This window comes from Numida meleagris, chromosome 3 (genome assembly GCF_002078875.1).
Source record: "Numida meleagris isolate 19003 breed g44 Domestic line chromosome 3, NumMel1.0, whole genome shotgun sequence".
NCBI classification, from domain to species: Eukaryota; Metazoa; Chordata; class Aves; order Galliformes; family Numididae; genus Numida; species Numida meleagris.
The window spans coordinates 64,375,632-64,389,963 of record NC_034411.1 but is presented as its reverse complement, the minus strand read 5'-3'; the positions used below and the strand labels follow the sequence as shown (position 1 = coordinate 64,389,963).

At 37.8% G+C, this 14,332-nt stretch overlaps 1 pseudogene; it reads left to right on the top strand.

Moving 5' to 3' along the window:
* LOC110396383 overlaps window positions 1–6,380 on the top strand; it is a 39,595-nt pseudogene extending 33,215 nt beyond the window's left edge.

Genomic DNA, 14,332 nt, shown 5'->3' with positions numbered 1-14,332 from the left:
AATTTCACAGCTTGTGTTCATTTTCAGCATTTATTTTTTCATTCTTGTGAGGGAATATTCCAATCTACATTTGTTTCAAGATGATTCTAGCTGGTTTATAATCTCATTTAACATGCAGGAGAACACCCTTCTAATCACTGATTCCACACTGATCCCAAAATAAAACCAGGAATCCTTATGCTTACGGTTAGGTTAATAAAGATTTAATTTAGAAGTTCAAAGTTTTGGTGTACTGAAATATATATCATTAGAGCTCTAACATGCAACATCTGCTTACAACCTATAATGCCATCCTTTTGTAAGAGAACATTCAATCCTAACTCATTATGCCTCTCCAAACAAGATGCAAGTCTGAAACCTAGGAAGGAGATTTGCTTCTGTTCACAGAGATTGATGCAATCTCTAATTAGAACCCCATACTCCTCCCAGCTGCTGCTGTTGGCACAGTCACATTTGAGAATGATGCAATATATCTTCTACTGCTGCACTTCCTACTCCTTTCACTCAAATGTACAAGCTTGCTAGCTTGAAACTCAGCACTGCCAGTTTCTGGTCCTTAGTATCCATATAACTGGGCAGAGATAAAAGGAGCTAGTGTTAGGCAACAGTGCAAAGTCAGCATCCTGTACAGAAGTTCATTATTAAATGAAGGTGGGGGTTAGCTGAAGATCAGTAGAAAATATGTGAAGTGAATAGCAGTAGTATAAATTAGAAACATATTTGCAGAGATCTGGATCATACATCTAAAACTGAAGAACATGACTGTTATTACAGAATGGAGGACTGTAACTCTAGAAACCAATTACTCAGAAGTGGTTATGGCAGACAAGAATCTTTCCAGGATGATGTAATCATTCTGTAAGAATTGTCAGGGTTGGAAGGAACCTCTGGGGATCCTCTAGTCCAAACCCTTGCTAAAAGCAAGTTCCTTACAGTAGGTTACACAGGAAAGCATCCAGGTGGATTTTGAATATCTCCAGAGAAGGAGACTCCACTACATTTCTGTAACGTGTTCCAATGCAAAGAATTTTTTTCTCATGATCAGAGGGAACTTGTCATCTTTCAGTCTGTGTCCATTTCCCCTTCTCCTGTTGATAGGCATCACCACAAAGAGCCTGGCCCTGCCTTCTTGACACCTGCCCTTTACATATTTACGTGTTGATAAGAACCCCTCTTAGTTTTCTCTTCTCCACACTGAACAGCCCCAGGTCTCTCAGCCTTTCTTCATATGGGAGATGCTCCAGGTCCCTAATTATCTTTGTGGTCCTTCACTGAACTCTCTCCAGTAATTTCCTGTCTTCCTTGAACTGGGGAGCTCAGAACTGGACACAGTACTCCAGATGTGGCCTCACCAGGGCAGAGCAGAGAGGGAGGATCCCCTCCCTTGACCATACTCTTTTTAATGCACCCCAGGACGCCATTGGCCTTCTTAGCCACAAGAGCACACTGCTGGCTCATGGCCAACCTATCATCCACCAGGACACTCAGGTCTTTCTCTGTAGAGCTTCTTTCCGGCAGTACAGCCCCTAACCTGTACTGACACATGTGGTTATTCCTCCTCAAATGCAGTATTCTACACTTGCCCTTGTTGAACCTCATCAGGTTCCTCTCCACCCAGCTCGCCACCCTGACCTGGTCTCACTGAATGGCAGCACAGCCTTCTGATGTGTCAGCTACTCCTCTCAGCTTTGTATTATCAGCAAATTTGCTGAGGGTTCATTCTCTCCCTTCATCCAGGTCATTGATGAAGATGCTAAACAACATCAGACCCAGCACCAACTCCTGGGGAAAACCACTATCTTTAGGCCATCCTACTAGACTCTGCACCACTGATCACAACCCTCTGAGCTCTACCATTCAGCCAGTTCTCAATCTACCTCACTGTCCACTTGTCTATTCCACACTTCCTAAGTTTACTTATAAGGATGTTATGAGAGACAGTGTCAAAAGCCTTGCTGCCTTTCAAGGTAGACAACATTCATTGCTCTCCCTTCATTTACCCAGCCAGACAAGACATGATGCTATAATAAAAGGTCAAAACCAATTTTAAGATAACAAACAAGGAAAAGATTACTTATGTTTAGGAAATCTTCAGGTAACTACATTTACATCAGAACGTCAGCTGGAAACCACTCTTGTATTCTTGTTTATAAGTATTTGCTGAAAACTATAGAAGAACAAGAATGAGAAGATATTCCATTTGGCACAGACAGAAGATTTTAAACTAGAGAAACTAATTATCTAATTCAAGGTAACTTCTAATTATCTAGAACTAGATAAATCTTCATTAAGTCACACTTATCTGTTGTTTGTTAAAAGGAAACAGAGAAATTACTTGATTTCAGTGAGTGAATTTCTGAGAAAAAGAGTGGGTGATAAAAGGCTAAAATTTCTCAATGATAGGAAGGACAACAGCCAACTTCCAGAAACTGAAATGAAGCTAATTCAAATGATAAAAATAGCACAAGTTTGTAAATGTTAATTTGTCACTGATTTTAATCTCTGGAATGACAAGTATAAAAGCAGCCATTTAAAGTTCTAAAATGAGGTTTGGATGCCTTTTTGTAAGGTATGCTTTAGCCAAAACCAAGTTAGTGAACTCACTAATTAGATGAAACTTAATATGAATGAGTTCAGAATGGAAGATTTAATGATTCCTTTTAGCTGTAAAAGCCTGTGAAGCCAACTCAAGAACTTGGTTGACCTCAATAGATCTTTTTTTTCTGTAAAGATAACTAAAAGCATTACTCTTCTTACATTACACACCAATTATTTAATTACTTCCCTTTCTCAGTAAACTTTCCAGAAGGACCACAAGCTATCAGGATTAAACACATCCATTTTTTACTGCTGAGATAACAGACTTCACGCAAGAATATAAGAGATATTGAACTATATATTCTCAAATGAATTACTGTGTCGGGGATCAAATCAATGTTCCGCCTTTGGAATATGTAGGTAGAAGTGACCTGATGGCCTTCAAATATATGCAGTATGTTAGAAATACATCCATATTCTACTAGGAAGAAAAGATACATTTTTTTTCAGGATGTGCTAGCTAAACAGAGTGATTGAATTTAATTGTCAGTCCAGCATTTCTTGTGCAAACTGTTTTGAAAGCAGCCCTGCATGATGGCACATTTGAGAGGGCAGAGTAGTATTTTGCCCATCAAAGGAGCCGGGGAGGCAAAACCCTGAGTACTTTCCTAGTCAGCTGATATGAGGAACATGAGTTAATGAAGTAGGTTTTGAGATTGTTTCAGTAAATGACTTGCTATTTCTGCAATGTGAAAAATTGAAACAGAAGTAAGATTCTGTAATTATCTGAGAGTTTCTTTACTGGAACTCGTATCTGTATATACATGTTTCCATTTCTGTCATTGCTACTGCAGAATATAAAGCTGGAAACAATATGTGGATTGTTAGTGGAAGTAACATTTAAGAAAACAAGGGGACAAAATAGTTCCAATTCCCTCTTCTTTCCTTTTCCTTCTCATCAAAAATATTCATGTACACTGTTGCATTATGGAACGCAAATTGGTCTCTGCTCCCTCTTACGTCTGTATTGCCCCCTTGCCATCTGTGAGATGGCCCACACGGGCGTTGCAGATTTTATTTACACGTACCTTGCAATTAACATAAAATGATTCTTTAAACATGTGTTTCAAATTCTGTGGGGAAAAGTGTAACAAGATTTTATCTTCCCGACATTATTTCAGACCAAGGTTCTTTCAAATGTGCAGTGAAATGGAAAATATTTCTTGTGAGATAAACTTCATGGCTATTTTAGAAAAAGACACATTCAGATGGAAAAGTACAGCTCTCTTCTGAGTGAAGGGTTCTATTCTTCAGTCTGTGAGTTTGTATTTCCCAATAATGTTAAACACAGATATGTATACTGTACATAATTCTCACCTTACTGCTAGGGAAGGTTATGGAACAGATAATCTTGGGAGCCATCATGGATCAATTAAAGGTCAATGAGGGGATCAGGGCCAGTCAGCATGTGTTCATGAATGGTAGATCCTGCTCGACAAACCTGATTTCGCTCTATGACAAGGTGACCCTCTTAGTGGATGAAAGTAAGGCTGTCAATGTGGTATACCTGGAGTTCAGTAAAGCCTTTGACACTGTCTCCCACAGCATCCTTGTGGAGAAGCTGGCCGCCCATCGTTTGGATGGGCATACACTCTGCTGGGTGAAACACTGGCTGGATGGCTGCTCCCAAAGAGTTGTGGTCAATGGAGTTAAATTTAGTCGGCAGCCAGTCACGAGCCATGTCCCCCAGGGCTTGGTCCTGGGACACTCCTATTCAACATCTTTATCAATGATCTTGATGAGGGGATTGAGTGCACCCTCAGTAAGTTTGCAGATGACACCAAGCTGGGAGGGAGTGTTGATCTGCCGGAGGGTAGAAAGGCACTACAGAGGGACCTGGATAGACTGCATTGATGGGCCAAGGTAAACCATATGAGTTTCAACAGGGCCAAGAGTCAGGTCCTGCATTTTGGTCACAGCAACCGCAGGCAACCCTACAAGCTTGGGGAGGAGTGGCTGGAAAGCTGCCTGACGGAAAGGGACCTTGGTGTGCTGACGGACAGTCGGTTGAACATGAGCCAGCAGTGTGCCCAGGTGGCCAAGAAGGCCAATGGCATCCTGGCTTGGATCAGGAATGGTGTGGTGAGCAGGACTAGGGAAGTAATCCTGCCCCTGTACTCGGCATTGGTGAGGCTCCACCTTGAGTACTGTGTTCAGTTTTGGGCGCCCTGGTACAGAAAGCATGTTGAGGTGCTGGAGCAGGTCCAAAGGAGGGCAACAAGGCTGGTGAAGGGCTTGGAGAATATGCCCTATAAGGTGCAACTAAAGGAACTGGGGCTGTTTAGTCTGGGGAAGAGGAGGCTGAAGGGAGACCTCATTGCTCTCTTCAAATACCTGAAAGGTGATTGCAGTGAGAGCAAGGCTGGTCTCTTCTCACTGGTGACAGGTGACAGGACAAGGAGAAGTGGCCTCAAGTTGCGCCAGGAGAGGTTTAGGTTGGATATCAGGAAACACTTCTTTCCAGAAAGGGTTGTTAAGCTCTGGAACAGGCTCCCCAGGGAGGTGTTTGAGTCACCACCCCTGAATGTGTTTAAAAACCATTTGGATGTGGTGCTTGGGGACATGATTTAGTGGTGGGTTGTTAGAGTTAGGGTAGTATGGTTAGGTTGTGGCTGGACTTGATGATTTTTAAAGTCTTTTCCAACCTGAGTAATTTTATGATTGTATGATACTATGATAAGTGCAGAGTGGAAATTAGATCATTAACCTTTCAAATTATATTATTTGTAGTATAGGGTGATTATTATTTTGGGGTTTTTTTTGGTTGTTTGTTTATTAAGGCTCTATGTGTCTCCCATTCTTACTGGGCTTAGACAAATATGAAAATATTTAGGAAGGGTAAAGTTGCCCTATGAGATGTTCATTTACTGAAAGGGATGCTGACTGCAAGAATCAAAAGAACAAGAGTATAACCCTGACTCTTACAACAGAGTTTCTTTAATACTGTTGATTAAGAGAATTCTACATACAAAAGCAATTGTACTGCCTTTTTAATAATGTAATAAACTGTTCTGTAAATCTTGAGAAAGCTAAGATATCTTAACATATGAATAAAGTTGCAATTTAACTTTTTTTTAGATAATTCTAAGCACATCATTCCAAATTCCTACCAACATCTAAAAGGATCTAAACAAAAATAAATCTGTTTTATAGCTAACAACACATTCTGTACATGGACCTCTGAGCAACCTGAATGAGTACCGCAGTCTTTTTTTCTATTACAGATCTGATGCAGAGAAAATGTTTTCCCTATAGAAACACTCACATAAACACCAATTACAAATCTTGTTCAGATGGAATTCCAAATCATCCTATTCATACTACTAATGACAAGGGTTATTAAAGCCATACAGTGTGCTGCAACCTCTACCCTCTCTGCCTAGAGATTGCCAGTGTGAAGGACTGGGGACAGCAGTAGCTGTGGCTGGGATCATGGTGGCAGTTGGGCTGACAGTTGCAGTGGTTGTGTTCACAAGTTGTTGTGTGCTGAGACCTTTGAAGCAAGTGGAGCCTTGAAGCAAGTAAAGCAAGTGCTGCAGAACCTGCCCAAACCAGACTTTAATAGCTATTACACAGGTGGATTTGAACACAAAATGACAAAATAAGAAGCAGCCTTAATAGTAGGAGTGAGCCCTACAGCCAGCAGAAGTAAAATTAGAGAAGCTTATGGAAGGATCATGATTCTCAATCATCCAGATAAAGGAGGTTATCCGTAGGTAGCAACCCAAACCAGCAAAACTAAAGATTTACTGAAGACTAAGCTGAAAATGAATTGGAGATAAAATCAGAGTGTTTGCTTGTATAAACTATTGTTTTTTAGAAACAGCTTAAAGCAAGTGCTAATGTCCATCATTGACTTGATGCAAATGAGGCTTGAAAAATGAATAAGGAGCAATACTTTGTGCTCAATTCTTAATCACTTTCGGGGAAAAGAGTGAGGAAGTGAACCTTAAAGGTTTTTCAGAGCTGTTCTTTAATAAGTGGTAAGAGCTGCCACTCGGAAGTATTTTCAGTGTTAAAGAGTAGTAATTTGGTTTGGCCGAGTCTTCCTGCATGTTACCAGATTCTGACATGCTGTTCCCTAGTTTTTGTTGTATTAGTTACATTTAAAGTTTATGCTCCTGTTCCACCATGTGCCACAGTTAGCGTGATGAAAAGAGTCTGGGGAGGGGTTAGAAAAAACAGGAATTATTTAGCAGGAAGAAATAGGACAAATAAGCATTTGTTTCTGGTTGAAGAAATAAAGTGTAAGATACTGAACACAAACAGTTGACCAACCTTATGAAAAACAAAGTTTGCAGAGCTTCTTAACTGTTACTGATGGATCTGGATGTCCTAGATTTTCTAATAGCTTTCAATTCTTAATGGATTTTACAGCAATAAATTACAAACCTGTAGTTAAAAAAAAAAGAAAAAACGTGTTCAAGAAACATTTAGATGTCGTACTAAGGGACGTGGTTTAGTAGGGAAATATTGGTGGTAGGTAGACGATTGGACTAAATGATCTTGGAGGTCTTTTCCAATCTTGGTGATTCTATGATTCTAAAGCCAGAGCAAGTTTGTGGATATGGAGCAGTCATACCTTTGGATCCTGTCTAGGTTTACGTGCAAGAAAGACATGAAAGTATCATAAGGCTTTTGGCAGTTTCTGACCAAGAGACATTCACAACAACTTCTCCTAAGTAAAGAAATGGAACTGGGATCACAGGAGATCTCCTGTTTCTTGTTGACATAACAGGACTAATTTACTATAATGTTATTTCAATTTTATGGTGACATGACACAACTGAATCGATATCACCAGGTCTTTTTAGTTCTTGTTGGCAGATGGGGTTTCATGGTGTTATCTTTACCCACATGAGATGAAGAATATTTTATTTCTTCTTTACAGTTTATTTAAAGACAATTAGAATTTAATTTAAAACCAGCTAAAACACGCTTAAGACATCCAGGTTAAATAAAGGTTGATGCAATAGAGAATCTGTAGTTTTTGACCCAAGAGTTGTGCCTCTCACGTTAATTTTCTGACGTGGACTATACATTTCTTTAAGAAAATACGATCACAATGAATGTGTTGCTCAAGAACACCATCAGGAAGAATGCAGTACATGTATGCACAAGAGTGATGCCTGTTCTTGATGCTTCCCTTTTCCTTGACATGTTCTCATATCAGGAGAGGCAGATGATATCCCAGACATTAGAAAAACTTCTGTTTATAAAGTTTTTATTGCTTAAAGAATCTACCTGTTATTAATGTCAGATAACTGTTTGCACTGTGCATTTACTTGTTTCTTCATATAGTTTACACAGTCACTAATAGTTACATGATGGGAGCAACAGCTACTGACAACTGAAGTGATGACTCAGAAACACTCACATACCAGTGGCTTCTAAGTACAAACTGGAAATTCCCCAAGAGGTAGTGAATATGTAAGGTTGTTTTCTTTGCCCATAGCAGCTGCCACCTTCTTCAGTATGGGCTGAGACATACAACCATGGTTGCCTTTGTTGGTGCCCTTTTAAAAATCTATTCAGCTGCTGGTGTCCTGGGTTTATCAAGTCTCAGAATCATTAGGATCACTAGTCTCCAGTGCTGAGCTCTCTTCTTGTAAACTTCTCCTGTTCTCTCTCCCACCTTGATGTCTTTTTATTTTTAGTTTACTGGGGAATAAAAGCAAAGTTGTACTATTCTGGGATTCTGTCTCTCCTTGTAGAAAAAGTTCTTTTCCTTCTTGTGAGAGCTAATTGTAATGCATCACTTCAGAATTTGTTGCTTTTCAGAATTTCCAGAAAGCAAATGTATATGGAGTTAATATAATACAGCCTGGTACTGTGTAAGTATCAGTGTGTTACTATCCAAAAATGTCAAATAATCCCCCAATATTTACTGCAATCAGGAATTATAGTGAAAATTTTCCAACTAGGGAGCAATGAATGGCTCCTGTTTCCCTATTCTACAAATTACTGAACACTACTTTTTGTTTATAAATGAGAGAGAAAAAGGAGACAGTCAAAAAAATTACACGACTTAAAAAGGCCTATTGTTTTGAATCGTAAAACTGCCAAAAAGGTAAATTGCATGTCTGAAAATGAATTTATTAAAAGAAGATGGAAGGCCTGTTTTTTTCCAAACCATCCAATAGAGGCACTAAATCAAATTCCAAATCTTCAGTAGCAGATAGTAGACGTCAAGCTTGCAGCTCCCACATTTATCTCCCAATACTCTGAGTATAGCTTGGTTGATGCTGGGAAGAAGAGGGTTGTTATAATTATGATGCAAATACATTGTCTGTGTTCTTCCTCACACTATCTTTACAGTTAGTCCTTGAAACCCATCTGAGACTTAAAAATCTTCACTTGAGGAAAATAATATTCATTAAGGCAGAAGCTGATGATAATTTACAACTTATTTAGGAAATCAGAGCAATGTGTCTTCACTCTTCAAAAAGATCTTTAAAAAGATACTCTTTTTGAAAAAAATCATTTGCAGTGATTCATCATTTTGTCTCCTAGCTCCTGCAGAATCCATCTGAAAATGTTTCCTTTTAAGATTCAAATGGAAAACTCACTGCTTTCTTGTCAGATACTGCTGTGTATGTTTCTGAAGAGTGATTTACAGGCCATATACTCTCTTACAAGTAAAAGAATTCAAAATGAAAAAGGATAGCAGCAAAATACAAAGCCAACCTAAAAGGATCGGGTTCGGGTCTAACACTTAGAGTTGGTAGGTTCCTTCATGCAGTTTACAAATTATTAGAACACAGGTCATTTCTCATCAAAGAGAGAAATCTCTCCAATCAGGAGTCTGCATACATGATTGGACAAGAAATTTTCTGAAATGAGTCTGCAAAAATGAAACCTCCAACTATGGTATTCTGGCAACTACAAAACGAAAAAAAAAAAACAGAAACAAGCAAACAAACCAAGAAGAGTCACTCAAATGATAGCCTTCTGTATTAATCAGCAAATGACATTTACTCTGATGTATTATGAGTTACTCCTGTACAGACTCTACAGACTCTTTAGCAGACTCTAACTTTGCAGAATGGCCACTAGCTGTAACGTGAAGATGCCATTTGGAGAGAGTAACAGGAAATTTCAAGTAACCTAAATCCTGCTGTAGTATAAACAAATAATTTATAAATTGATAATTACTTCTGAAGATGCAGCAAGTTTAGGAATATCCTCGGTAGGTGTTCTGGGTATATACAATAAGGACTAAGTATAGATTTATCTTAGTTTTATCTGGTCTTACTATTCTGTCTGATTTTATCCTGTAAGTGTACACATATGATTACTCTATTTTCAGATAGCAGACCTGTGCAGATGCTCAGCAAAGGATATTGTGGATGCATGGGTTCAAGGCAGACTAACTAAATCCTAAGTAAAGATATCCTTTGAGGATCACTAAAATAGACTCTCTGGTCCAGGAAATGCTTTGAGATGAAAAATGTTGAAGGTTATGGAAATTTTAAGGTGAGACAGTGTTTATCGGTTCTTACTCTTCCCTTACTTTCTGGTTTGGGTCAGAGATGGAGACAGCATACTAGTCTGGAGGATGTTCTATTGTTGTATTTTTCTCCTGGACATTACCAACTCAAGACACTATCCAGAATGTACTTGCCCCAACATGCATTTTAGATTTTGATCTGCTCCAACTGTTGTTTCTAGTCATATAAATTACTAGCACTGTTGATACATACTTCTCTTCCCAGCAACTGTTACGAAGAAAAACAACTTTCAGAGTAATTACTGGATGGCATTTATGAATGAATGTGTTCTCCCTAGCAGAATTTAGCATTTTTATACTTGTACTCTTATTTTTCTTCTTCTTCTCTCTTTCTCTCTTTATTTTATTTTATTTTATTTTTGGATTTACATTAGGGAATACAGATTGAAACAGATTGAGGAAGTGACTTTCTATTAGGAGGCTAAGCTGTTGCACGTACTGTGTTGTAAAGAACAGCTGTGCTCTTTCCTTTCACTTAGTGTCCACAGAACAGGTGGAACTGAAAACAAGAGAGAAGACAGAGTACTGCATTAGTGCTATCAGAAAGCACCTACATTTTAGTAAGAGAATTGAGTTAGGCTGGTTTAGGATTGAGAGAATATCAAATTTTGAGATGTGAGTGAAGTATGTAAATAATTAAATAAATAAATAAATAAATAAATAAATAAATAAATAAATAAATAAAATGCCAAGGAGTATCAACTTGAATGTGGAGTTAAAAGAAGAATATCAGAAGTGTACTTAATGTCTATAGAGAAAGAGTTGGGAGCATTGTATGGTATAGCTTTATGATGATTTCTGACCAGAGTACCAAGCAGGACTGTGGTCTACAACTACAGTCGAAATTACTTATGGTTTTTCACCTTACAACATATTATTTTATATTTACTATGAACATAGTTGAAGCACTATTTCATTTTTTTTAGACATAGTTTTATACTTTTTACTGAATTTTAGTTTGTTATTTCTTATGATATTAACTTGCATGTCACTGTTCTTATTCTACATAGGTTGCTCTGAAAGTAATGCCTTCTTTTTATTTCCATGGAAACTACAACCAATGCAAATAGCACAATAACTCTATTTGATAGAGCAAATTCTCAGCTTCAAAACACTCTTTTCAACATAGACACCAGCCTTAGCTGTGCATTTTCACCAACAAGGAACAAGAGCCTTCATACTGTGCTCATTAAAGTCTTCAACAGTGGAAGTGACCAACAGTTTCACAGTTGCTATGATGACATCATCACTAGGAAAATGTTATCTGTATGTCCATACAATCTATCTTTTGTTGTCATGAAGAGATGGATGTCAGAAGCTGCCAAATATGGATTACAGAGTGGGTGTTGTGGGACAGTGCAGCCAAGATTGGCAGTGTGTTCCATGGTCTTCAAACTGGTATGTGGCCTGGAGTTACTGTGATGCAAGAGAAAGGTTGTCTTCTTCTCTGGCCCAACTCTGGAAATTAGAGCCTTCAGATTAGCCAGTGTTGGGATGTAGTGGTCGGAGTTGATGGTTTTTCTGCTTTTCAGGATATCCAGAAGGATCATCACTTTCCTACCTCAAAAGACAATTCTCAATACTTCATTTGCTGAGGGCTACATCTTGAACGTTTTCTTCAGTGGGGAATTCACATGTTGACACTACATGGACTGCCATTTTGCTTCTGAATTGTAGTGGTGACAGTGCGTCTCATCACCAGTAATGATGTAATCCAGGAAACTGTCACCTTTAGCCTTGTTTTGCTTCAATAGATACTGATGGATTTGCATACAGTGTTCCTATGTGAGTAAGATGAGAGCAATCTCAGCATATAGATGCTTATTTCTTTGCAGGGAGTATAAAGGAAATCTGACTTAGATGTAGAAAACTGCTTTCAGTCAGCTGAATCCTATGAAGTGTACGTGACACAGCAGAACACTGAAGGATATTTTCACCCTGATTTGCTGCAGGACTTCGTGTGAGCAATATCCAATGTTTGGATTTTCTACAGAAGAAAAAATTAATCCCAAATGTTTCACTGCCTGATTTTTTTTGCTAATATTCTTCAGTCTTTCTTTTATATCCCTGCTGTGAGTATATATAATGTAACTGAATTTAATTCAGTCATTCTCAATTAAAATTTACTTAACCATGAAGAGATTTGAGCGAAGTCATTCATTCACTTTTTCCATCACAAACTTCTTTGAAGAAAGTTACTTCATTTCATTAGAGGAATAAAGTCTGCAGGTTTTTTCTGTGTTCTGAAAACAATAAGGAGCTCTAAATACACGCATAATGTCAACCTATGGAATATTCCTTATAAACTTTCCTAAACTGAAAACAGAGCAGCCTCTGGAGAGTTTGATTTTCTCAAAACAGGCAAAGTGTTGAATGTACAGTCCAACTCCTGTGTGATTAATTATATCCCAAGTTGCTTGAGACAAGCATTCTGAACTCGCAAAAATATGAAAACCAGCATTCAGCACTCATATACTCAAAAATATGTATGAAAAATAAATTGGCATCTCTTCAAATGTCATATGTTGGAGAGAGAAATGAAATTTTATACATTTACTTCCAAGAACTAAGATCGTATGTGAAACAACAGGATAGATGGAAACAATGCCTACTTGTTTCCTCTTGCATTTCAGATGAGGTGCTGCCTTGCTATGTGACCCGAAGGAGATGTTACAACACAGAAATAATGCCAACACAGCAAACTGTGTCTAATTTCTTACACAGGAATATAACACACTTTAAATGGTAATATCCATGCTAATTGCCATTGCTATATTTGACAATTCTCCCTGCCTCCCTAGTCTCTAAATCTTTCATGTCAAAAAGAGTAAGATAGCTGGTTCAATCAGAGAAATAGAAGACCATTTGACCTCTTAAGTAAGTAGAAAATATTGCTCAAAAGGAAGAACTCTGTTATATCTTTGCTTCCAGTAGCTGCTGCTTGCCATTAAATAGTAAAAAGTTAAAACCAATCAAATAAACATATGGTATTCATTTTTTTCATGCTTTTGGTATATGGGAAATCAATTGTTTTGGGTGCTTACACTGGTGTCAGCAGTGAATTCATTCTTTCACACCTGAAAAAATGTCTAGATGGAGGATGTCTCTCAGCCATTTCCCTATGCTTTTATAATTCTTGTTTAGTCAAGGAAATCTGCCCAATAATATAATAGTATATTTAGGATACCCTAAATTTTGATCTTGCACATGCTACTCCTAGCCAAGGATCTAATCAAGCACCACATACGCTATTTCATATTTTCCATGCCATCTACACACCTCCTCTCTCAATCACACTTTTCAAGAAAGGCCAAGGACTGGGAGCTGAAGCAAGTGGGTCAGCTTTGTGCCACATCAGCAAAACAAAGACTGGAAAAAAAGCCAAGAGTTCTGCCCTGACTATCTAATTGTGACCATGGCATTCTCTATCAGGAAGATACTCATAATTTCAGGTAATTAGATGACTAGAAAGTTCATTCTGTGCTTGGCAGCCAAAATTAAACATGTCAAATGAACAAAGCCTGCTTAAGTGAGTGAAATACTGAAACTGTTATCGATTACAGCTAGTTAATTAGGTTTAGAGAATATTTTGATCAATGCTTTTGGCTCCTGAAAATGATGTTATAAATGCAAGCCCAACATCCTCTGATAATTTTCTTATTAGCTTGGCTGGGACTGGCTGAAAGGATTAGTTTGTATTTGTTTTTACTGCAAGGACAAAGTTACACTATGGTGATTTTAGTTATTTCTACTTCTGATAAAAATGTATCTGAACAATTATAAAAAAAACCAACAATATTTGGTATGCATTTTTCAGCAAGCTGTTATATTTTTCATCTTCAAAATGTAGGTATTTATTTTCTTGAATTAATTTTTAGAACTCATTTCAGTCAGGCATATCTGACTTAACGTGCTCTTTATTTAATGAAAGAAAAGATTCTTCAATTCTGCAAGTTCATAAAATAAAGCTCTTCAGAAGCTCAATATGCAAATTTACCAGCTCTGTATTTAGAATGGCAAATGCCACATTCAAAAGTGTTATATACTCTGTAAGGTCTAAATAACAGTCTACATTTTGATAGATACATATTTTACTCTGTAGTGAAGCAGATCTTTTAATAGTTTTTTGGAAGATCAATATATACACATAATTATCTACATATATATTAACAGGTCTGCATGCAATAGTATATTGGCTAGAATCAAATTAATTCATATTTAATA